The sequence below is a fragment of the Puma concolor genome, chromosome A3 (assembly GCF_028749965.1).
Source record: "Puma concolor isolate L17-30 chromosome A3, mPumCon1.1.hap2, whole genome shotgun sequence".
Classification (NCBI taxonomy): domain Eukaryota; kingdom Metazoa; phylum Chordata; class Mammalia; order Carnivora; family Felidae; genus Puma; species Puma concolor.
The window spans coordinates 69,534,081-69,561,972 of NC_141669.1; the positions used below are offsets into that span (position 1 = coordinate 69,534,081).

The window sequence follows — 27,892 nt, forward strand, 5'->3', positions numbered from 1 at the left end:
CAGACAATTTCATTAGTGAATTCTACCAAATTTTAAGGTAGAATTGATGCCAATCCTTCTCAAATTTTTCCAAAAATTAGAAGAAAAGAGAACACTGTCAAACTCATTTAATGAGACTAGCAATACCAAAGTCATAAAAAAAAAAAAAAACACTACAAGAAAACTGTTGAGCAATATCTTTGTGAATATAAATATAAAAATTCTCAGCAAAATATTAGCAAACTAAATTCAACAGCACACTAAAATTGTCATATACCATGATCAAGTGAGATTTATCCCTAGGGTGCAAGACTGTTTCAACATAATCAATAAATGTGGTACACACTAATAGAATGAAAGATAAATATATGATATCTCAATTGATGGAGAAAAAGCACTTGATGAAATATGGCATTCTTCCTTGATAAAAACACTGAACAAATTGGGTATAGAAGGAACATATTTCAAAATAAAAAAGGCCATATATAACAAGCCCTCATCTAACATCATACCCAGTGGTGAAAGTTTGCAAGCTTTTCCTCTAACATCAGAAACAAGACAAGGGTGTCCATTCTCACCATTCCTATTCAACATAGTACTGGAAGTCCTAGCCAGAGGAATCACACAAGAAAGAGAAATACAAGAAATCCAATTCAGAATGGAAAAAGTAATTTCTGTTTGCAGATTATATGATCTTACATATGGAAAATCCTAAAGACAACACCACCAAAAACTGTTAGAACTAGTCAGTGAATACAAAATTTTCAGAATATAGAATGAACATGTAGAAATCAGTCATGGTTCTATACACAAAACAATGAAATTCTGAAAAAAATGTAGAATACAATCCAATTTACAATAACATCAAAACAGTAACATATTTAAATTTTTTTTTTTCAAAGTTTATTTATTTTTGGGACAGAGAGAGACAGAGCATGAACAGGGGAGGGGCAGAGAGAGAGGGAGACACAGAATCGGAAACAGGCTCCAGGCTCTGAGCCATCAGCCCAGAGCCCGACACGGGGCTCGAACTCACAGACCGCAAGATCGTGACCTGGTTGAAGTCGGACGCTTAACCGACTGCGCCACCCAGGCGCCCCAAAACAGTAACATATTTAGAAATAAATTTAACCAAAGAAGTGAAAGGTCTGTACACTACAACTATAAGACTCTGATGAAATAAATAAAAAGGTCAAACAAATGTAAAGATACCTTATGTTCATGGATTAGAAAATGGGGTACCTGGATGGCTCAGGTGGTTAAGCTTCCGACTTTGGCTCAGGTCATGATCTAACAGTTCATGGGTTCAAGCTCCGCATCGGGCTCTGTGCTGACAGCTCAGAGCCTGGAGCATGTTTCAGATTCTGTGTTGCCCTCTGTCTCTGCCCCTCCCCTGCTCATTCATATTCTCTCTCTCTCTCTCTCTCTCTCTCAAAAATAAACAAACATTTAAAAAAGAAGAATATTGTTAAAATGTTTATACCACCCAAACTATTCATGCAGTCAGTGTAATACCTATTAAACTCCAATGGCATTTTCACAGGAATAGAAAAAACAATCCTAAAATTTGTACAGACAAAACACCCCAAAGCAATCTTGAGAAAGAAGAACAAAGCAGGAGGCATCACACTTCCTTATTTCAAACTGTACTACAGAGCTATAGGAATCAAATCAGTACGGCACTGACATAAAAATGGATGCATAGACCAATGGAATCAAGAGCCCAAAAATAAATCCTTGCATATATGGTCAACATTTGACAAGATACTCAATGGAGAAAGGATAGTTTTTATATAAATGCTGCTGGAAAAATTGAATAGCCATAGGAATAACAATGAAATTAGAACCCTATTATATACCAGTTCCAAAAATGAACTCAAAATGGATTAAGAATTTACACATAGAGACTAAAACTATAAAACTGCTAGGAGAACACATAGGAAAGGAAATCCTTGACATTAGTTTTAACAGCCATTTCCTGCATATGACACCAAAAACAACAAAAGCAAATGTTAGTAACTAGAACTACATCAAACTGAAAAGCTTCTGAATGGCAAAAGAAGCGATCAATAAAATTAAAAGCCAATCTATAGAATGGGATGAAATATTTGTAAATCATATAAGGATTAACATCTAATCTATAGAATGGGACAAAATATTTGTAAATCAGATAACGGTTAACATCCAAAATATATAAATAACTCATACAACTCAATAGTAAAAACAAAACAAATAAACAAATAAACAAAAATTTGATTACAAAAATGGGCAGGGGAACTAAATAAACATTTTTCTAAAGAAGACATGCAACATTGCTGTGTGTATATTCCAGATTATCACAAAAATGTAAGGATTTCTGAAAGATATAGATACTCAAGTTGGCACTTTAAACAATCCCTCTCTTTCCTATAATAATTGCTTAAACTCCTAGACTAGAGGAGGATTTTGGTCAACTATCATAGGTCTTTTTATTAGGCTTCCTTTTTCTCATAATAATATTTATTTTGTTGTCCTTTCTGACAACAAATATTCATTTTGTTGTCTCAAAATAATATTTATTTTTGGTCTTTTCAGACATCTTTCTGCTTGGTGCCAAGGCTCCTTCACTACCATAACTTCAAGCCAACAGATGGATCCTTTATACTTGAGGATATTCATACATGTTGTCTACCTTCGATTTGGCTGCCTCTGCCTTTTGTAACTACTATATCCCCAAATGACCAATGTTGACCCACAGGTAGCAGCCTCACTATGACCCTATCCAGCAAGAAGAAGTTACAGAAGTTAAGAGCTTTCACCCTCAGCAACCTTAAAGACTTAAGGGTAGAAATTGTTCAGGAGGGAAACTATGAGGAAAACAAGGCCAGAGAAATGTAAACAAAATTAAATCTCCTTACAATCTGCAGCCCAATGACAAATCCCTGAGACATGGAGAGAATGATGTTCCTCCAGGAACTCATGGCTGCCTTACTGTTGATGTTTCATTAAAGACTAAAAGCAATATTATCTTAACAATAGCTAGCCCTCCAAGGTCCTTGAGACCTTGCTTTTAACATGCACAAATTCCTGAGAGAATTACATTATTCCCAACCCCAATTAACTAAAAAGTATATAATCAGTTATTCCTCACAAACCCACAATCTTTCTGCCCATGGGTCCTGTCTCCATGCTATAATAAAAGCACCTTTTTGCTCAGAAGAAGAAGAAGAAGAAATGTAAATGACCAATAGGTACATGAGAAGGTGCTTGACATTACTAATCTTCAGGGAAATGCAAATCAAAACCACAATGAGATACCACCTCACACCTGTTAGAATGGCTCATTAAAAGGACAAGAGATATCAAGTAATATTGGCAAGGATGTGGAGAAAAAGGAACTCTTGCGTACTGTTGGTGGGGATGTAAGTCAGTACTGCCAGTATGGAGAACACTAGAGAGGTTCCTCAAAAAATTAATAATAGAACTACTGTATAATCTAACAATACTACTTTTGGGTATATATACAAAGGAAATGAAAATAGGATATTGAAGAGATAGTTTACACTCTAATGTTCTTTGTAGCATTACTCACTATAGCCAAGATACAGAAACAACCTAAATACCTGTCAATATATGAATGGATAAGGAAAATGTGATATACATATACACATACATATACATATGTAGATATATGTATATCACATACATGAGTGGTTTTTTTGATGCATATATAATGTGATATATATATATAAGGTATATATTACTAACATATGTCTGAATATGTATCATATATATCATATATATATGAATATATACTATTACATATGTATGAATATTATTTAGTCATGAGAAAGAAGGAAATCCTTCCATTTGCAACAATATGGATGGACTTTGACAGTATTATACTAACTGAAGTAAGCCAGGCAAAGAAAAACAAATAATGTGTGATATCACTTATACATGGAATCTAAAATTCCAAACTCACAGAAACAGAGAGAACAGTGCTGTTTACCCAAAAGTAGAGGGTAGGAAATCAGGAAATATTGGTCAGAATATGAATTTCCAGTTATAAGATGAATAAGTTCTGGGGATATAATGTATAGGATGGCAATTATAGTTTATAATACTTTACTATATAGTTGAAAGTACTTAGAGAGTAGTAGATCTTAAACATATTTACCATGTACACACACAAATGGTAATTAAGTGATGTGATGGAGGTGTTAGCTATTATTATGGTGGTAATTATTTAATAATATATAAGTGTACAAAATCAACACATTTTTATATCTTAAACTTACAATGTTGTATGTCAATTACATCTCAATAAAACTGGAAAAATAATAAAATAAAATAAAAACAGGATATAAAATTATAAAGTTAGAAAACTATAGATCAATCTCTCTCAAACATATAGATGCAAAAATCCTATATATGTTAATAGAAAACTAAATTCACTGATAAAGTCATAATATATAATGACCAAATTAGTCTTGTCGTGGAATGGTAAGAAGATAGTTTATTTTTAAAATAAAAGAGAAAAATAAAATGAAAATATCAATAAGTGCAGAAAAGGTACTAAAAACATTTCAAAAGGAATACATACAAAATTTATATCTATCTGTAACATAAGAAAATTTCCCTAATCTAAAAATGGGTAAGTCAATAAAATATAAAGCAGGTATAATTTTTAATGGTGGTAGTTTAGATTATTTCCCTTTAATTAGAAAAAAAAAACACTAGATATTCACTGTTACCCTTGGACTTAATATTATAAGAAATAAAATAAAATGAAGAATGATTACAGAATAACAAAGTTGTTTTAGTCACAAATGTAATTATAAATGCATAAAACCCAAAAGAATATTAAACGTTTAATAAGTTTTCTAAATAGAAAAATCTACATACAAAATTAGTTAAATTTATATTGACAAAATATGTGACTTAAAAAATGATACTAATTACAATAAGAAGTAGAGTAGAAAATATCACAAGACATATAAGAACGTTAAAGAGAAAAATTTAAATCCCATATATAAATACTTACAAAATTCCTAAATAAATGATGATATAGTCAATTTTTCTTGGGAAAAAAAGGTATAGTAGTTTGAATTATCAGCTTTCTCTAACTTGATTCATATAATTTAATGAAATCAAAATTTCAGCAGCATAATTTTATGGCACTTTACAATTTTTATGGCCTTTCTAGATACAAGGTTTTTCCTAAAGCTATAGTAATTAGAATAGTTTGGTAATACGTCAGTAAAAATGAAAAGAACAATGGCCTAGAGTGGAGAATCACTTACACATTCACATGTGTAACTTAGTGGAAACTTAGTCTAGGACAGAACTGATATTATATCGTAGTTGGTAAAAGAGAGGCTATTCAAAAAATAATATTGGGAATATTATCCTACTTGATTATGCAAACATAATTTCAGTTTGCTAAAATATCTAAATGTGAGTCACTAAATAATAAACATTTTTGAATATAATTTAAGTGCATACATCCATCAGCTTCTCCAGAAAAAGAGAAGCAATGGATGAAAAATAGATTAATTTTAAAGAATTTGCTCACATGACTGTAGGAACCGGCAAGTCCGAAATCCAGAGCGTATCAGTAGGCTGGAAACCCATGCATGCGTTAAACCTGTAGTCTTGAGTCAGAGTTTTTTCCTCTCCAGAAAACCCCACCCAGTTTTCAATTTTCAATTGATTGGATGAAGCCCACTTACGTTATCAAGGGCAACCTCCTTTACTTAAAATCAACTGATTATAGATCTCAGCCATGTCTAAAAATACCTGCATAGTAACACCTAGATTAGTGTTTATTTAAATAAGCAGGTCCTGTAGCCTAGCCAAGTGGACACATAAAACCATCACAGCACAGATTTGAGAGACTTGAGAATAAAGAAGAAACTCTAAAACAAGACACAAAATAAGACACAAGAAACATAATAAAAGTAAAGATTAATAAGGAGAAAGTTATTAAACTTCATTGGTAATCAGGAAGACACACATTAAAGTTTTCTAATAGAAAATATTTAATATCCACTGTATGGATAAAATTAAATTGTTTGATAATACCAAAATTCAAAATGATGCAGATCGAAAACCTTTATTGAATACTAGAAGAAGTTTTAACCACTCTGGAGAACAATTTGGCATATTTAGTCAACTGAAATGTGTTAACTCAGAAATTTTACTCCTAGTGACCCAAAAATTTTAATGTTATTCATCTACACCAGAGAAAACTCTTCCCTTTATGTACCAGAAGGCACATCCAAGAATATTCAGAGCAACATTATTTTGTAATTGGGGAAAAAAAGGAAATAAACCAAACGTCCATGGACAGAAGCTTGAGCTATAAATAGTTGCATGTTCATAGACTAGAATATTCTACTTTGACATTGAACTACTTCCATAAGTACACACATAGATGAACCTTAGAAATTCATCGTCAATAATTTTAAAAAGCAATCTTCAGAGCAATACACAATTGCAAAGATAAACATCGTAAAATTATAAAGATGAGCAAAAGAATTATATAAATACAATTGAGGATATAGTCATTTATGGGTGGAGAAACAATGATCAGATTGCAAAAGAAGGAATCAAGGAGTTTCAAGTTTACTGATAATGCTTAATTTCTTAAACTGAGCATTAATATGCTACTATTGGTTATATCTATATTTTTATTTTTAATTTGAAACATACCAAGAAAGAGAATGCATGCATGGGCACACGAGTTGGGGAGGGGCAGAGGGTGAGGGGGAGAGAATCCCAAGCAGACTCCATGCTCAGCATAGAGCCCACTGTGGGGCTTGATCCCACAACCATGGGACCATAACCTGAGCTAAAATCAAGAGTTGGAGGCTCAACCAGCTAAGTCACCTAGGCAACCCTATTTTTATTTGTTTTATTTATTTATTTTTTGACAGTGTCTTCTGTCTTTTTTTCTTTTATATATTTATTTTTGAGAGAGAGGGAGAGTGTGAGCAGGGGAGGGGCAGAGAAAGAGGAAGACAGAGGATCTGAAGCAGACTTTGTGCTGATAGCAGACAGCCAGATATGGGGCTCCAAGTCATGATCCATGAGATAATGACCTGAACCAAAGTTGGACGCATCACCAACTGAGCCACCCAAGAGGCCCTACTATTATTTGTTTTAAACTATGTATGTTTAAACATTATTATGTATATATTTAATATTAAAAGAAAATTTTGTTCCTGGAATCCTTCAAATTTGTAATGTTTAAATAACTTTAGTGCTTAAAAAATAATGTTAATTCTCACTCAGCAATCCCCTTGCCAAAATGCAGTACTGGTGACTAAATATAAGCTTTTAAGAAAATATGTAAATTAAGAGCCTTCTAAGTTGCTCAAGATCATCTTTTCTCTTCTGAGTTCTCCTACTTCTTCATTTTCTTAATATCTCTTACGTATTTCTCACTTTTACTTGATCAAGTGTACATTATTCCAAAAGCCCATACTTTATAAGTTTACAGTGTAAAGTTTACCCACTATTTTATATGCTGTAATGGGTGCCCTGGTCCTACAGCTGGGGTAGCTATTTATTTTCTGGTTTAGCATAGTGTTGTTTTCCACTTAGTATTTGACAATAAAATGAAGAAATCTTTAGCTTAAAACTTCAAATTTGGCCATTGAAAGTCATGTGATATCATTACATTGAGTTCAATATTATTCTCCTAACAATACTCTGTTGAAAATAAGAAGTTATGTTATATTTTGAACCCTTTTAGGTTATATTTTGATACTAACAATCCCTGTATAACTACACAGGAGAGCTGTGAAGATCAATATATGACTTAAGTTGTTTTGTTTTCCTTCATATCTTATTTCTTTGACCTTTAGAAGATTTACAATGGTGAATTTAGTTTTCAAAAAATGATTAAATACTCACAAGGTACTTCTGCTGCTGTTGTTTTGGGCCAGATCAATCTAAGATGTTTTATATTTGGGTTGATAAAAACATAGTCTTAAAACCATTGTCTCTCCACCAAATAATGTGAGGCTTTCCGCTAGTAAGGTATCAGGGCTAGGATAAATAAATATTTCCTTCATCAATGAGTAAATATAAGAATGTTTTAAAAGAGAATGATGAGTTTTCTGTTTTGAAGAGCTATGGAAAAAAGATCAATACAGGCATACCTCAGGTTTGGTTCCAGACCACCACAGTACAGTGAATGTTGCAATGAAGTCAGTCTAATAAATATTTTGGTTTCTTAATGCATGTAAAAGGTATGTTTATACTACACTGTAGTCTATTAATGTGCAATAGCATTATATCTAAAGAATAAAACTTTAATTAAATACTTTAATTAAAAAAAAAAACCTCTATTGCTAAAAAATACTAACCATTATCTGAGTTTCAGCAAGTTGTAATCTTCTTGCTAGTGTGGGTTCTTAGCTCAATGCTGATGGCTGGTAACTAATCAGAGTGGTGGTTGCTGAAGTTTGGGGTGGCTGTAGCAATTTCTTAAAATAAGACAACAATGAAGTTTGTTGCATCAGCTGATTCTTCCTTTCACCTGAACACTTAAAGGCTATGGTAGGGTTTTTAATTGACCTAATTTCAATGGCATATATCTTTAAAAAAATAAATAAGAGGTACTAATTCTATACTTTATTCATATGTTAGCCACATATCTTTGACAAATATCGTGTCATATTTCTGTCTTCCTAGCTCCACAGAAGCAAAAAACAGATCCATTTAAACCACAGAAAGAAAGGCATTTATGTTATTATTATTTGGGAGACAGAGGAAAGGGTAAATTAATTAATGAATTACCTTTGTAAAACCTAAAATAAGTTTGTATTTTCCATACTTCCATTAACTGGTTACTAATCATTGTAATTAGAAACTTTTTGGCACATTTTAAAACATGATAAACTGATCATTGTGCATTAAATAAATTGCACATTCACATATGAAAATCCAAAGATACCATTATTAAAACATAAATAAGAGTCCAAAGGTCAAAGCCATCAAATAGTCACACAGTGATTCTAAAATTCAGTGTATTAAAATTCAGTTTATGATTGTGGTTAAAAAAATAGATGATAATATTGGCTCAGCATATATACATTCCATTTGTGATAAAAAGCAAGTGACTGCAGAAAATTAGATCTATGATCTACATCCCTAGAAGGAATGGGGAAAATTTTTAAAAGTGTCTGGTATGGTAGGCAGAAGCATGGCCTCTCAAAAATGTTCATATCTTAATTACTGGAACATGCGAACATGCTATTTTACATGCCCAAAATGACTTCTCAGCTATGATTAAACTAAACATCTTGGGATCAAGCGATTATTCTGAATTATCTGGGTGGGCCCAACATCATCACAAAGGTCCATACCAGTGAAAGGGAGGTAGGCAAATGAGAGAAGGAAAAGTAACAACAGAAGCAGAGGTAAGACAAAGAGAAAGAGGGGAATAACCATCTGACAGTACTAGCTGCAGGCTTTGAAGATGGGGGATGGGGCCATGAGCCAAGGAATACAGAATTCCTCAAGCAACAGGAAAAAGCAAAGGAAAAAAATTCTTCTCCAGAGCCTGCAGAAGAAATGAAGCCATCCCAACACATTGATTTTCACCCAGTAAAAGCTATTTCAGACTTCTGCCCTCCAGAACCATAGGCGAACAAGGGTGTATTAAGCTGTTAAGTTTGTGGTAATTTGTTATAGCAGCTATAGGAAACTAGTATAACTAATGTGACATAGATACTTATGTGGCAAGTTGTCTACTAGAGACATAACAGGTTAGACAAATATTCAGGATTCTTCTTATGGCTTTATTATTCAAATTATCTTTACTCTCTTAATGTTTATATATTGTGCTGATACACTGTTATCAATCAGTGATAAATCAAACAGACAAATAAATTTGGCCATGGAGAATTGAAATAATATAATAAATAAGTTAAATTAAGATCTTACATCCAGAATTCTTACCCCAAAAACAAAGCACATGCCTTTCTTTCTCCCTAACACACATGGGAGAATCAGAAAATCTGCTATAATTTATGCAACAAATAAAATTTTGATAATGATAAAAGGCTAATTACACAGGACACATTCTGCCCAAAATGTACAAAACTATAAACTGATAAGAGATTTCACTTTCAAAACCCAATCAACCAGATATTTAAAAAATACTATCCTACACATGTTTATGTACGTTAATCTTGTAGAGGGTCAAGGTGGTTCAGTAGAAGAGTTAGTGTATTTTAGCCTGCTTTGTTCTAGAAGGATCTCTTCTCCTAATTAATGATCACATCAAAATAAAATTGCAGAATGTCAACATCTATAAGATGTAGTCCAAGTTATATGTAAATGAAAGTTATATTCAGATAAAATTTCTTATCCTTTTGAAATTTGAGGCTCATGAAAAGGCAGAAAATAAACATTCAACTCAAAATATTATAAAAAAAAAAGACTACAAAAGGAAAGTGAAGGAGAAGAAACAAAACAAAATAGAAGAAATAAAATGCTAAGTTATGAAAACTGAAATAGGTGATTTAGGAATTAGAATGACAATTGCAGCAGTCTACAAACCCAAGAGGTGGCTGTTTAAAAAAATTAAACAAGAATGAAATTAGATCCCTATGCTAGACCACTCACAAAATTAACTTGGAAAGGATTAAAGCTTACATGTAAAAACAGAAAACTTCTAGAAGAAAATGTAAGAAGTTCCTTGATATGGGTTTTGGCAATGATTTTTGGATATGACACCTAAACCACAGGAAACAAAATTAAAAATAAATGAATGGGACTATTTCAAACTAAATGGCTTCTGCACAGAAAAAAAAAAAAAAATCAACAAATGAGAAGACAATGGAATGGGAAAAAACATTTGCAAATGCTCCATCTGATATGGAGTTTATAGTCAAATTATATAAAGAATTCTTAGAACTCAATATTAGAAAAATAAATAATAAAATGACTATATGTATAATAAAAGCTACAATTTAGATAAAATACTATATACAGAGATCAGCAGCTAGATATAGATGGGTAGATAGGTAGATAGATAAATAGGTTTGTATACTTATGGAAGTTTATAAGTCCCAAGATCTGCAGCCAGCAAACTGGAGACCCAGGAGAACCAATGGTCTAGTTCTAGTCCAAATATATAGGCCTAAAAACCAGGAGAGCTGATTATGTAACTTCCAGTCTGAAAGTCAGCAGGCTCAATACCCAAGAGAAGTTGAATTTTCCGTTTGAGTCTGAATGCAGGAGAAGACTGATGTCCCAGCTCAAATGGCAGGAGGATCTCCCTCATAGGCTTTTTGTTCTATTCTGCTCTTCAGTTTCTTGGCTGAGGCCAACTCACATTAAGAAGGGAAATCTGCTTTATTCAGTCTTCCTATACAAATGTCAATCTCATCCAGAAATGCCCTCTTGGACAAAACCAGAAAAATGTTTGGCCAAATACGTGGGCATGCTGTGGCCCAGTCAAGTTGACACATAAAATAACCATCTAATAGCAATGACAAAATAAATTTGAGTATCAACTTACCTGAATTGTATATGAGCAGAACACAAGATGCACAAAAACTAAGGTAATTCAAGGATGAGGATGGCTGGCTGGCTAGGTTGGTGGAGAGTGTGACTTTTGTTCTTGGGGTTGTGTGTTCAAGCCCCATGATGGGTGTGGAGATTGCTTAAAAATAAATTTTTTTTTAAAAAAAGGCTAATTCAAGGATGATTTAGTAAAGGTATATGCAAGGTGCAGGGAAACTACAAAGCTTGATAAAATACCCTAGAAAGAGAATGTTGAGGACAAGACAACCATCAGTAATCCTGATACTGAGCTGAACTGCAACGAGGAAGTAAGGGTAATGAGTACCTAACTCTCCTCTACTCCAATATTCTGATGGGGGTCCCCATTAACTGAACCCAATAGGAATCCAGAGGGTAAGGGATCTCACTTATATAGTCCATACAGGTCAGTCTGGTAGGGTGCAAAGAGGCAAGTAGGAAGACCATAAGACTAAATCTGTGAATCTTTTTACTGTCAAAAATATAAATTACAAAAATTGACTTGAGCAATAAAAATACTTCAAAACTCACAATTGTGGAAAAACTGAAAATATTATGAGAATATTGCCTCAAAAAATAGCTCCTGAATTAGATGGTTTTATGGTAATTTCTTCTAAGATTTCCAAAGAAAATAACATACTTTATGAACAAAAAATGTTGAAAGAATACTTAATTTTGCAAAGTACCATGACACAATATCAATCCAACTCAAAAAAGGGGGGAAAAATTGGTGGAAAATCTCACTTGATAATATAAACATCTAAAATAACTAATAAATCTGGACAGCGACATGCAGAAAAATCAACCTGGACCGCTTTCTTACACCATACACGAAAGTAAACTCAAAATGGATGAAAGACCTAACTGTAAGACAGAAAGCCATCAAAATCCTAGAGTAGAAAGCAGGCAAAAACCTCTTTGACCTCAGCCACAGCAACTTCTTACTCAACACATCTCCAGAGGCAAAAGCAAAAATGAACTATTGGGACCTCATCAAAACAACAAGCTTCTGCACAGTGAAGGAAACAATCAGCAAAACTAAAAGTCAACCGACAGAATGGAAGAAGATATTTGCAAATGACATATCAGATAAAGGGTTAGTATCCAAAATCTATAAAGAATTTATCAAACTCAACACACAAAAAACAAATAATCAAGTGAAGAAATGGGCAAAAGACATGAATAGACGCTTCTCCAAAGAAGACATCGAGATGGCTAATGACATATGAAAAGATGCTCAACATCAGTCACCATCAGGGAAATACAAATCAAAACCACAATGAGATACTGCCTCACACCAGTCAGAATGGCTAACATTAACAACTCAGGCAACAACAGATGTTGGCGAGGATATGGAGAAAGAGGATCTCTTATGCATTGCTGGTAGGAATGCAAACTGGGGCAACCACTCTGGAAAACAGTATGGAGGTTCCTCAAAAAATTAAAAATAGAACTACCCAATGACCCAGCAATTGTACTACTAGGTATTTCTCCAAGGGACACAGGTGTGCTGTTTCAAAGGGGCACATGCACCCCAATGTTTATAACAGCATTATCAACAATAGCCAAAGTATGGAAAGAGCCCAAATGTCCATCGGTGGATGAATGGATAAAGAAGATGTGGTATATATATGTATGTGTGTGTGTGTGTGTGTGTGTATAATATATTACATATATTATATATATATATGTAATATATATGTAATATATATGTAATATATATGTGTTATATATATATTATGCTATGTGAAATAAGTCAGTCAGAGAATGACATGTGTCATATGACTGTAGACACATAGGTGGAATTTAAGACACAAAACAGATGAACATAAGAGAAGAGAAGCAGAAATAATATAAAAACAGGGAGGGTGACAAAACATAAGAGACTCTTAAATACAGGGAACAAACTGAGGGTTGCCAAAGGGGTTGTGGGTGGGGGATGGGCTAAATAGGTAAGGGGCATTAAGGAAGACACTTGTTGGGATGAGCACTGGGTATTATATATAGGGGATGAATCACTGGAATCTACTCCTGAAATCATTATTGCACTATATGCTAACTGGGATGTAAATTTAAAAATAATAAAATAAGTAAGTAAGTAAATAAATAAATAAATAAATAAAATCAAAATTGACTTTTAATTAAAATTTAATACATCAAGGCAGAGCAGTGTTTTACTCTATTTGAAAGAATTATAAATTATATTTAAGAGTGAATTTCTATATTCATAAGACAAATTGGTATAGTCACTTGGAAAACATAATGAGGTTCCTCAAAAAATTAAAAGTAGAAATACCATATGATCCAATCATTTCATTATTGGGTATTTACTAAAAGAAAATGAAAACTTTGAAACTACTTTGAAAAGATATGCACCTTTACATTTACTGTAACAGTTACAACAGCCAAGATACGAAAGTAGCCTAAGAATCTATTAATAAATGAATGGTTAAGAAAGATGTTTTGTGTATGTATATACACACACATATACACATACACAATAGAATATTAGGTCTCCATAAAAAAGGATGAGATCATGCCATTTGTGACAACATGGCAGGATCTATAGAGTAAAATGTTATGTGAAATATGTCAGACTGTGAACTACAAATGCCATATGATTTAATTCATATCTGGAATCTGAAAATCGAAACAAATAAACAAATAGCAGAATCAGAACTTTAAATACAGAGAACAAGCTGATGGTTGCCAGAGGGGAGAGGGTTGGGAGAGTGGGTAAAATGGGTGACGGGGAGCAAGAGATACACCCTTTCAGTTATGGAATGAATAAGTCATGAAAATAAAAGGCACAGCATAGGAAATATACACAATGATGTAATGGAATGTGATGTAAGGAAATATAGACAATGATTATAATGATATTATAATAGCATTGTATGGTAACAGATGGGAGCTATAAAAATAAATTTTAAAAAGATACCACACTAAATTAAGAAAAACACATGATTATTTCTATATGTACAATTAAGGTTTTAAAATAAAAGTGAATAAGGTTTTCTATAAAATCACAGAATAACTATAAAGAATGTATACCTACAAGATGAATAAAACCTAACACTTAGAATATGGTTAAAAGTTTCTTTATTAAAATGTGTGGGGGGGAAACCTACAATGCTGTAGGTTTCATTATTATTTTAGTATTATTATGGATGATTTCTGCCTTCTTAGCTGGAGTGCCAGACGTGTCAGTGAAGAAGGCATCCTGGTTAGTCAAGATCTTGCGTTCACCAAGTGAATAAGAGATGAGCCATTTCTCTGGGTCCAGTTGGCATTCCTGACCCACAGAATCGTGGAAAATTATAAAATAGTTGTTTTCTTTTAAGTCAGTAGGTCGGTATAATTTGTTGGGCTGACCAGATGTGAATCAAGGACTATAAGACTGGCTTCAGTAAAAGAAGATGAGGCCAACACAGTAATGTATTGAGGACTGAGGGAGGAGGCAAAGAAAGAGAATGGGGGCTGGGGAACAGAAGGGAGCCCAGGGAAGAGAAACGGATGGAATAGGAGAGGCGAAGGGAGGGGAAGGACAAGGAGAGAAGGAAGCTCATAAATGAATAACTCTATGACCTGATTTGTATCCCTAGATCTATCTGATCTGGAGTTCCCAGTTATTAGACACAGTAAATGTTCCCATTTTCAAAAGTGAGGCTGAGTTGGATTTCTATCACAACAGAATTGTAACTAAAAAGCTGCTCCCAGTAGAGGGCCTACTCTGGCTATTTACAGAACTCCACAGCAGGATAACCGCTTGTCCATTAACCTTCTTAAAATATTGATGTGGATTAAAGTGAATACTGGGAACGTGAAATTCAGTTCAATTCCCACAGGTTTGTTTTGTTTTCCTAGGGAATGAATTATATGGCAAAACTAGGTCATCAAGGTTTGTGATTGGTGGAAATATAAACAGAAGGAATTGAAAGGGAGTTTAATGTTATTTCTCTTGAAATTAGAGGTTACTAGCAATGGGCATAAGTAACATAATCAATTATTACTATTTTCATTTTAGTTCTTTTTCTAACTGTGTTACCGTTGCTAGATCCATCTTCAGAAAAGACATTTACAATTCAGAACACCTAAGAGATTTCTTAGTTTTGATTCTACTAGAACTATAGAGGGGAAAAATGTTTCAATTATTTTGATCTAATGAGACTACCAGAGTTCTTTGCATATGTAGCTTTTCTTCAGCCACTTTCAAAATGAAATAAAATAAAATAGTCTTTGAACCCTATCCTCTTACTAATCACTTCCATTTTCCATATTTTTGCAAACTGCTGTGTCTACTTACAGAAATGTATCACATTAGTCCTTTCACAAATATAAGGAAATAATAATGCATTGGACACTGTACTATAAAAACAACCTCATGTTATATTACAATGGAAATATCAATAAACAGGTTCTACAGAAGGTTGACCGTAGAAGAGACAGAAGGAACAGGGAAATCACCTAGTTGCTTAGTCATTTTGAAGTCAGCTAGATGTGAAATCAATGGTCAGCGAAGAATATGGCAAATGCCCAAGAAGCTTGATGAAATCAATCAATCTATAGATTTCCTTTTTTCATGTAACAACAAAGCCAACAAAATTTAAATGAGAATTTAATCAAGAATAGATTTATTACTAAAAAATTACTTTATTTGTAATTCATTCACAAAGGCTGGATAATACAACAACAACTTCATGTATTTGAGAATAACTTTTCAAGTTTTCAAACGTACAAGGTTCATTTTGAGAATAATAGAGAATTTTAAAATGTTGAAATATATTTAAACTTTCAAAATGTTGCAGGTATTGTGCATAATAATGAATTAACCAAATCTATAAAAAAGAAAGGTTCCTTTCTTTTAAGCGTATTCATTTATTTTGAGAGAGACAGAGACAGTGAGTAGGGGAGGTGCAGAGACAGGGAGAGAGAATCCTAAGCAGGCTCTAAGCTGCCAGCACAGAGCCTGACACTAGGTTCAAACTCACCATACAGTGAGATCATGACCAAGAGAGTCAGACACTTAACTGACTGAGTCACTCAGGCACACCAAGAAAGATTCTTTTAAAAAGAGGAATTGATATAAGCATATAAGATTATATATATTTAATACGACAGTTATTATGTTAAAAAGAAGGAATCAAAGTATGTAAAATAAGTCTATCTGCATTCAGACCTACCTTTTTACCTGTGGATAATCAGTTAACTTTTACTTTAGTAAAAGAAAAAACGTGCACACACAAACATTAAAACAAATGTTTAAAAATTGTAGACAAGACTATTTAAAGTGATACAGTACCCTGATTTGAACAATTTTTCTGAAGACAAAAGCTAATGTCTAATGGGTTTCAAAAGGCAAAAGCTAAGGTCTCCCTCAGGAATCAGTGTCCATATGACTAGAGCTAATACATGAGTACCCCAGCTTTTTTAGCCCTTGACCTGGATAACTCGCAGCAGCCAAGTGCTGGGTAACATATATTGACTGCCTTCTCTCCCCTGTTTGACTTTCCCACACCCAAGAATAACTTAGTACACTTCCCAGTAAACTACGTGAGCAAAAATCTTTATTTCAGTGTCTGTTTTCAGAGAATCCAAAGTAAGGTGTATGATGAGAATAATTCTTATTCTTCTGAAATTATGTTAACATTTTACATTTCTCTAGGTATTCATAAACTGCATTTTTTTTATTTTCATTGCACTCAAATTTTTAATTGCAAATGTAATAAATGTGTTTTTTAAGTTAAAAACATTAGAAAAAGTTAATAGTGTCATCTCCATTTTTATTCTTGCCTCAGTGAGGTAACCCTATTTCTCCAAGGTCTAGTGTATAACTTTCCACAACTTCTTTGACGCTCATAAACATATACATAATCTTACAAGGGATTTCTCTTTTTTGTCTGTCATATAACATAAGTTTAAGGTGTACAACACAATAATATGATGCCTGTTATACTGTGAAATGTTTACCACAATAAGATTACAGGTATAAGGTTACAATATATTAAACTGGTTAATATATCCACCAGCATACATAGTTACCATTTTTTTATGGGTGTGGTGAGTTTTAAAATTTATTTTCTTAACTTTTAAGTGTGTTAATACAGTATGGTTAACTACATTCACTTTGCTGTACATGAGATACTCAGAATTATTCATATTATAGCTGGAAGTTTGTACCATTTGACCAATATCTCCACATTTCTCCCACCCTCCCCAACCAGCATACTAATATTTATTTCCAAAATTCAGCTTTTTTAGATTCCACATATAAATGAAAACACAAAATATTTGTCTTTCTTTGTCCAAATTATCTCACTTGTCATAATGGCCTCAAGGTCCAGCCATGTTGTCACAAAGGACAGGATTTCCTTCTTTCATATGGATGAATGACATTCTGTTATATAAATACATAACACATATTCTTTATCCACTTACCCACTGACAGACACTGAGCTTGTTTCCATGTCTTGGTTAATGTGAATAATGGAGTGTAGATATCTTGTCAATACAGTGACTTTATTTCCTTTGGATATATACCCAGAAGTGAGATTGCTGGATCATATGGCAGTTCTAGTTTTTTGAGGAAACTCCATATTGTTTTCCATAGTGGCTACACCAATATACATTCTTGTTAACAGTGCATAGGCTTCCCTTTTCTCCACATTGTTGCCAAAACTTGTTATTTCTTCTGTTTTTGATAATAGCCTTTCTAACAGCTGTGAAGTGGTATCTCATTGTGATTTTGAATTGCATCTCCCTGATGATGAGTGATGTTAAAACCTTTCATGTACCTGTTGGCCATTTGCATGTCTTCTTTGGAAAAAATGTTAATTCAAGTGTTTTGCTCATTTTTTATATGGATTTTTCTTCTGAGTTGTATGAATTCTTTCTGTATTTTGGATATTAACCTCTTATTAAAACATGGTTTGCAAATATTTTCTGACATTCTGTAGGTACCTTTTCATTTTTGTGAATGTTTGTTTTACTATGCAGGCACTTTGTAGTTAGATATAGTCCCACTTGTCTATGTTTGCTTTTGTTATTTGTGCTTCTGACATCATACCCAAAAAATTGTTGCTAAGATCAGTGTCAAGAAGGTTTTTCTCCTTGTTTTTCTTCTTTTAGTTTTACAGTTTTGGGTCTTCCCCTTTTACTTTTGTCTTTAATCCATTTTGAGTTAATTTTTGTGAGTGGTGTTATTAGGGGTCCAATTTCATTCTTTTGCATATGGATATCCAGTTTTCCCATCACCTTAACTGGAGAGACTATTGTTTGCTCTTTGAGTATCTTGGCTCCCTTGGCACATATTAGTTGACCATATATGCCTTGGTTTATTTCTGGGCTCTTGATTCCATTGGTCTGTGTTTGTTCATATGCCAGCGTCATATTGATTTACTTACTCTAGTTTTGTAGTATGGTTTGAAATAAGGAAGTATAATACCTCCAACTTTGTTCTTTTTTCTTGAGATTGTTCAGCTATTTGGGGTCTCTTGTGGTTCCATACCAATTTTAGGTTTTTTTTCTATTTCTGTAAAGAATACCACTGGAGTTTTGATAGGATTGCATTGAACGCATAGATGGCTTTGCTTAGTATAGACATATTAACAATATTAATTCTTCCAGACCATGAATATTTTTCTTTCATATTTGTGTCTTCAATTTCCTTCATCAACATTTTATATTTTTAATGTGCAGATCTTTCAGGCCTTTTGTTAAATTTATTCCTAAGTTTTTAATTCACTTATTTATTGTTTGGTTTTGATGCTACCATGAATGAGATTTTTTTTCAGATATTTTGTCAGTGTATAGGAACATAACTGACTTCTGCATTTTGATTTTGTATCTTGCAACTTTACCAAATTCATTGAATAGATCTAACAGTCTTTTTTTGGTGGTATCTTCAGGATTTTCTCTATATAAAATCATATCTGCAAACAGAGACAATTTACTTTTGCTTTCCAAGTTGAACACATTTTTTTTCTTTTTTTGCCTGATTGCTCTAACACTTCTAGTACCATGCTGAATAGGAGTGGTGAGAGTGGATACCTTTTCTTGTGCCTGATTTTACAAGAAATGTTTTCAATCTATCACCATTGAATATGATATTAGCTGTAGGTTTTCCAAATATGGCCTTTATTATGTTGAGTTACATTATGTCTATATTCATTTTGTTGAGATTGTTTTTAATGTTTATTAATCTTTGAGAGAGATAGACAGAGCATGAGAAGAGGAGGGGCAGAGAGAGAGGGAAACACAGAACCCGAAGCAGGCTCCATGCTCTGCACTGACAGCTCAGAGGGACTTGAACTCACGAACCTGAGACCATGACCTAAGCCGAAGTCGGGTGCTTAACTGACTGAGCCACCCAGGTGCCCCTAATTTGTTGAGTTTCTATCATTAAATGATATTAAATTTTAATGGTTTGCTGCATAAATGAAATAATCATGATTTTTTAAATTTTAAATCCAAGTTAGTTAACATATAGTGTAAAATGATTTTAGGAATAGAATTTAGTGAGTCACCACTTACATATAATACCCCATGCTCATCCGAACAAGTGCCCTCATTAATGCCCATTGCCCATTTAACCCATCCTCCCACCTAACACCCTGCCAGCAACCCTCAGTTTGTGTTCTATATTTAAGAGTCTCTTATGGCTTGCCTCCCTCTCTGTTTTTATCTTATTTTTAGTTCTCTTCCTCCCTGTTCATTTGTTTTGTTTCTTAAATTCCACATATGAGTGCAATCATATGATATATGTCTTTCTCTGACTGACTTATTTGGCTTAGCATAATATACTCTAGTTCCATCCATGTTGCAAATGGCAAGATTTCTTTCTTTTTGATCGCCAAGTAATATTCCAGTGTGTGTGTGTGTGTGTGTGTGTGTGTGTGTGTGTGTACACTCACATCAAATCTTCTTTATGCATTAATCAGTCAATGGACATTTGGATTCTTTCCATACATGGCTATTATCAATAGTGCTGCTATAAACATTGGTGTGCATGTGCCCCTTTGAATCAACACTCCTGTATCCTTTGGATAAATACCTAATAGTGCAATTGCTGGGTCACAGAGTAGTTCTATTTTTAATTATTTGAGGAGCCACCATACTGTTTTCCAGAGTGGCTGCACCAGTTTGCATTCCTACCAGAAGTGCAAAAGTGTTCCTCTTTCTCTGCATCCTCGCCAACATCTGGTGTTGCCTGAGTTGTTAATTTTAGCCACTATGACAGGTGTGAGATGGTATTTCATTGTGGTTTTGATTTGTATTTCCCTGATGAACAGTGAAGTTGAGCATCTTTTCATATGTCTGTTAGCCATCTGGATGTCTTCTTTGGAAAAGGGTCTATTCATGTCTTTTTCCCATTTCTTCACTGGGTTATTTGTTCTATTAATGTGGTACATCACATTTACTGATTTGCATATGTTGAACTAGCCTCTCATCTCAGAGATAAATCCCACTTGATTATGGTATACGATCCTTTTAAATATGATGTTAAATTCAGTTTGTTTTAGAACGTGGAGCAGGGTCAGTAATGCATCTTCCAGACTGAGAAGACATTTTAATACCAAAAAGTGAAGCAAGTCACTCCATACCATTGACAAAGACTTTTATTCAGTGTAACTTACTGGCAAGGGGTAATCGAGTGGACAGACAATTCAGGTGGTATGTGGCCTCTATTCTCTGCCCATTCTCTACACCTATCCAGACCTTAATCTCCAGCTTTTATGGATCAAGGAGCATGCTAGTGAGGTCACAGGATAGTGACACACTTTCAGTGTACCACTTTAGGGACGATCAGGACAAGACTTTCTGCATTCCAGTCAGGGCACACATTAACATCCAGGAGGCCTGGGACACGTAGCCCCAAGAAAGGTCATTGTGAGGACATGAACAAGATGGAGAGCCAAACATAGAGTTCACTAATAATTTGTTAAGGATTTTTGCATCTATATTAATAAAGGATATTAGTCCATAGTTTTCTTGTAGTGTCCTCCTCTGGCTTTGGAATGAGGGTAAGGCTGGCATCATAAAATGAGTTTGAGAATCTCCCCTCTTCCTTTTGGAAGACTATGAGAAGGATTGGTGTTAGCTCTTTTTAAATGTTTGGTAGAATTTACTGTGAAATAATATGGTCCTGAGCTTTTTTTTTTTCCTGAGAGGATTTTGATTACTGAATTAGCAGATACTGGGATGACTTGGGGGCCTGGGTTCACAGGAGTCTACATGGATTCACCTAGGGCTATAGGAGTAGGTCTGGTGCTAGGATGGGCTGGCTCTTGAGTCTGCCATGAAGTCAGATGGGGACTTCATTCGCCCTTCTCCATGAAGTGGGGGGTCTCAATTTGCACTATGCTGCCTGGGCTTGGGGAAGGGGTGATGAATGTAATGTGCATCTATCCTTCTACCCTCATCAATAAATCTTTTCTTATTTCTGTGCTTGACCAGGTACTGTAATCCCTCACCTAGACTCCTTAGCTTTTGTGAAGGTATTTTTGTGCATGGAATGTTGTTCAAACTGACATTTCCAGGGAAAAGAAAAGCACTAGAAACTCCTATGTCACCACTTTGCTCTCACTTTTTTTAAATGCTTGCTTTCTTCTTTCTATTCCTTCATTAATGTGTAAAACTTAGTCTTATGTTGAATTTTTTTAGTTTTTTTTTTTACTGTTATTGCCACTATGCCAATTCTTCATCTGTGAATTATCAGTTTATACCCCTTATCCATTATCTATTGAATTGTTAAAAGTGTTTTATACTATTCTGTAGAGATTCTTCTGTATTATTTATATCTATGAGTTAGAATAATGTTTTTTTAATTTTTATAAGGTTTATTCATTTTTAAGAGACAAAGACAGAGCATGAGTGGGGGAGGGGCAGAGAGAGAGGAAGACACAGAATTCGAAGCAGTCTCCCAGGCTCTGAGTTGTCAGCACAGAGCCCAATGCGGGGCTCGAACTCATGGACTGTGAGATCATGACCTGAGCCAAAGTCAGATGCTCAACCAACTAAGCCACCCAGGCGCCCCAGAATAATGTTTTATATATTATTTAAGTTGACTATTTATTGTGATCAAAATAGTACGATGTTAAAAAAAGAGTATAGGGAGGGAGTTCATACAGTATATATGCATGTATATGTGTGCATGTATAAATGTAGACTCAAATGAAGAAAAAACTTAATATATGATAAAAGTGATATTTCATTTCCAAGAGGAAAGATGGTTTATGTCACTGATATAATGAATAATCTCTAAGAAAATAAATATAGACCTATATCTCACATCACAAAAGTATATATTGGGTCAAGAAAAAAAAAGTAAGAAATAGGAAAAGCAAAAGAAATCTTCAATTCTCTAACTCACATGTCTTATCAGAAAAATATGGATATATAAACTCTCACAGTAAAAGTAAAATAATGAATATGAAAGCTCTTATCAGAAAAATAGAATAAAGTCATCTGTAAATGCAAAACAGAAATCTTATATTTTAATGAATGAGTTGCTCCATTTTAGTGAGTATTTTGCAGCTAGAGCTATCTATTCAGTTGTAAGGTACAGGCCACTAAACTTCACATAAGTGTATACTGTAAAAGCTTCTCTCAATAAAAGAGAATTTACAACAAAAAAAGAGGGAAAAAAAGTTGTTATACCTTGGTGATAATAATGCAGGCCATTTGCATAAAGGGAATATGAAGGAGAAATTTCTCCAGCAGATTGTAAGATATAAGTAAAGCAGAGGAAATTTGCTTTCTTCTCATTAAATCCAAGAGAAATTATTCATCTCCATGAATACAAATGAAAGCTTTCCAAATAGTGTGGTCATAACATGGTAATTAAATGCCTAGTGCCAGCCAAATTCCTTCATTTTTCTAAATTATAATAATTACAATTGACCATTACTGATAATTACAGTGATCAGAGTCAAATTCCAATTTTTCATTCTCTTTTCTGTAATAAATGTGTAACTTCCTTCCAGTAATCTCTACCAAGTTTTCTTTTTACTTACCCAAATCCTTTGTGACCTTTTACTTCATCTCCACACAAAACAGCTCTCTCTTCATCCTCTCCTACATTTTTATTCACCTCATAATAATAGTTTATATTATTGGATTTCCCTCAGGGACTAATCAGGAGGTATTTGGCTATAAAAGCATTGTATCAAGGTACACTTAAAACATTAAATATATAAATTAGTATTTCAAAAAAGGTTCTATGTATTCTAAGTGTCTGAGTCATTTCAAACCCACATGTTATCCCTATAATTAAAATAAGAACTATCAATCAAAGATCCTAACCAATTTCTTGGGGAAAGCAAACAAGTTAAAAAATAAATGATCAGGGGCCCCTGGGTGGCGCAGTCGGTTACGCGTCGGACTTCAGCCAGGTCACGATCTCGCGGTCCGTGAGGTCGAGCCCCGCGTCGGGCTCTGGGCTGATGGCTCAGAGCCTGGAGCCTGTTTCCGATTCTGTGTCTCCCTCTCTCTCTGCCCCTCGCCCGTTCATGCTCTGTCTCTCTCTGTCCCAAAAATAAATAAACGTTGAAAAAAAAATTTTTTTAAAAAAAATAAATAAATGATCAGCTAACCCTTTCAACTTTACATAAATACCACATTTCTCTGCCCATATAGATGTATCATTTTCCTAACTGGCATAAATGACAGAAGTGGTGGTTTCTGTTGTGGGACTTTACAAGGATTCCCCACAAATCATACCTTTAAAGTTTCTTTCCTCTTGAATTAATTCATTCCCTTCTGCAGATGTCTTCCTTGAAAATGTAAGTGCCTCTAAGTCTAGCTGCCCCTAATCATCCTTGGCATTAAGTTTATCAACTAGCGTCTTTCTGGAGTACTAACTCAGAACAAGTGTTTAAGGAATTCTGAAGGCCATTTTGGCAATCTGAATCAAAATTTTGATGCATAGAAATTTTAAGCCTGCAGTAATAGCTATGAAAAGGCACAGATAAATGAATATTTACTGTAGTGTGCTTTATTACAGTAAAAAAAAATTGAACAACTTGTATGTCCATCAATAGATAACTAACAAAATTATGGTATAAATATAGAACAGAAAACATTTAGATACAATAAAATTATTATACACACACACACCATATATATATGTATATATATACATATACATATATATATATACACACTTATTAACATGAGAAGTTGTCTACAACATGTAATTCCATTTATATATAATCGAATGTGTTTGTGTATGTGTGTAAACAAAGAAAGGAAAGAATCACAACCACATGTTAACAGGGCTTTATCTGAGTGGCAGAGTCTCAAGTAACTCTAATCTTTTATAACTTTTACACAATTTTTATATTTTTATATATTTGTAAAGGTGTAGCATGAGGCAATCTTCAAGTAGATCTAATTCAATTGCCTCTATTTATCATTTATAAATATATATCTACTGTTTACTTTCTGGATTGATTGAATCATGTCCCTATAAAAATCTACAACGTTCACAGAAGAAAAAAAAAACAACTATTAGATTCGTGTTCCCTATCTAGACCATTCCAATATATTTATCCTGTGATACAAAGACATATTTAACTGAAAAACTTATTCACAATTTTATACTGTGCAAGGCTTTGCCTCTTATTCAGAAACACTGTAGCCTTTATCAAACCCAATTCTCTGGGAAAAAATGGAAGGGACGTGTAGCAGAACTGTGTTATTTCCTGTAGATAAATAGAGGCTTCAAGTGAACCTCCAGAAGCAGATACTCTGTGGAAATTTACTGCTTACTCAAGATCCTTGCAAAAAGTTGCCGATGGCAATATTCTTCTATGTGTCACACAATCCTTGGCATACTCTTATTTATTATTCTTGTCTTCATACTTTTCTGATTTATTCTAAGATTTAGCCTTTCATATTTAGCCTATAGTGATCCCCTATCTAGGTCTAAGATTTGCTAGAAACACTTATCTCTCAACACCAATAGTTTTTACGAGGATGATTTTGTCTTGTCTCCCCAGCCCCACTGCGGACATTTGGCAAAGTCTGGAGACGTTTTTGGTTGTCATTATTGGGAACGGAAGTGCCAGAAATACTGTTGAACACTGTTAAGCATCTTCCAATGCATAAAACACCCTCCCCACCATGAACACACAAAACAAAGAACTATCTGATTCAAAATATCAATAATGCTGAGGTTGAGCAACCCTTCTCTTGACAGAAGCTCTGGCTGAATGAGAAAAAAATAGGGTACTGAAAAAGAATAGAGGATCCCTCACTCCATGGAAATGACTGTTATTCAACTATGTTAACACATAGCCACCAGAATCAGTTTTAAACCCATTCATCCTTCAGTGCAAATCTGCTTCTGTAAACACAGTTTTACAAGCCAAACAACCAGTGACAGTCTTTTGATTTTGAAAGTCAATCATAAATGAACTCATTCCAAACCCACTACTCAACAGTAATCAATAGTTACTACACATATATAGATGTGATCAAAACATTTGCACCTCTGAAAATCTACCTATCTCCAAACTTTGTGCTCCTCAAAACCCTACATAAAATTAGCAAGTTTCTTTCTTTGGGTATATTGTGCCTGACCAACATAGTTCTATCTTAATCTAGTAAGCAGTAAATTTATCTTTGTCTTTATATTTCAGAGAGTGATAAATCTAGAATTGTCAAAGGATTATGAGAATACCTCTCAATATCTGAAATAAAATGGTAAATTATTGATTTTTATAATAAGGGAAAGCTATGCTGATCAGGAAAAGCAGACTGCGATTTTATTTATGTAATGATTTGGGAAGCCAAGAGTTCTTCAAATAGGAGGTTGTGGCTTTGACACAAACCAAAAAAACAGATAAGAAATAAAGGTCATTATGATTGGTCAACAGTATGTGCCTGCAAACAGTATCATGGATTTCTAAACCCAAGCAGAGGCTAGGAAGGGGCTGTATAATCAACAACCTGATGATGTTAATAATGGAATACAGACTAAACAAAGGAATTTTTTTTTTTCACAAATTGACAAAACAAGGAGCGTTCTCATAGAAGATTTATAGGGCACCTAGGGCAAAGTTTGACCAATTAACTTTTCATGAATTGTTCAGCAATGTAAAAAACCATTAGCCCTTAGAGCTACATTAGAAATGAGAGTTATTTGGTTTAGGCCTCCATGAAAAATCCTTTAAACATTCATCATAAAGAATAAAATGCAGGAAACAGCAAAAATATATAAACCAGACTGCATGTATATATAGACAGGAGAAAAAGCAAATGAAGCAGCAAGAGAATAAAGAGGTTAGTGGGGAAAAAATGTCATACTTTCAAACATAAAGATCTAATGACCTTATACAAAAACCTAGGTCTAAATATTTCCAGTATTAAATATTTGTGTAAATAAGTTTATGTAAAGACTGGGCTTAATTTTACAAAGACCTTGGTCTATCAGCCTTATGTAAAGCCTTATTTGGTTATAGATTCTAAGATAAAATAAATTCAGCAATAAAAGCTCAGTGAAACAAGGGGGCACCTGGGTGTTCAGCTGGTTGAGCATCCAACTCTTGATTTCAGCTCAGGTCATGATCCTAGGATCATGGAATCCAGTCCCATACTGAGTGTGGAGCCTGCTTAAGATTCTCTCTCTCTCCCTGTGTCCCTCTTCCCAACTCATGCACTCTCTATAAATACATACATGCATATATACATACATACATACATAAATGCTCTATGAAACTAGTCAGAACTCAGAATCTATTGATATTAAGATATATCATGTGGCCCAAAATAGAGAGTTTGGGCCCAATGGGACCAAGGAGAACACTTGTTGCTCTGAGCATCCCCTATAATCCTACTAAACTGAGATTTTGAAAATAATCTCAGTAGACCCTCAGATATTCTGGTGAATTTTTGACAAACTGTGGTTCTATCAAAACTCAGAAACAAATGATGCCTCTATATGCTTCTCTATCAGGAGAATGAAATACTTCACTTTAAAAGCCTTGACCCTCAACCTAGAATTTCTAGTAAATGTTTTTTTTTTCTCCTTTCTGGTCACTTTGCTATAGTTATTCAAAGAGTATATCATGAGGTTGCCCAGATTTCATAGCACATTTCTTGGGAAGCATTTCATTGTTTAATTGATGAATTTATTGAAAAAATATTAGTGATTGGTAATTATGTAACAGAAATAACTTTGGGTGTTAAATGATCAGCCATATTTGTTCATCTATGAGTCATCATTCATCTGAGATTGGGCTATTTTCCTACAAAGTTCTAAAATTAATTTCAATAAAATTTAATTTTAATATCATGTTTAATTATTGTCAATTAAGCCTCAAAAATAAACACATAAGCTTTCTTATTTTATTCATATAAGAATAGA

The 27,892-nt window shown here is 33.8% G+C and overlaps 1 long non-coding RNA gene across 2 annotated transcripts in view; it reads right to left on the minus strand.

The window, feature by feature from the left end:
* Positions 1–27,892, minus strand: part of LOC147582524 (uncharacterized) — an 807,144-nt gene that overhangs the window by 373,166 nt on the left and 406,086 nt on the right. The gene's annotated exons all lie outside the window — the stretch shown is intronic.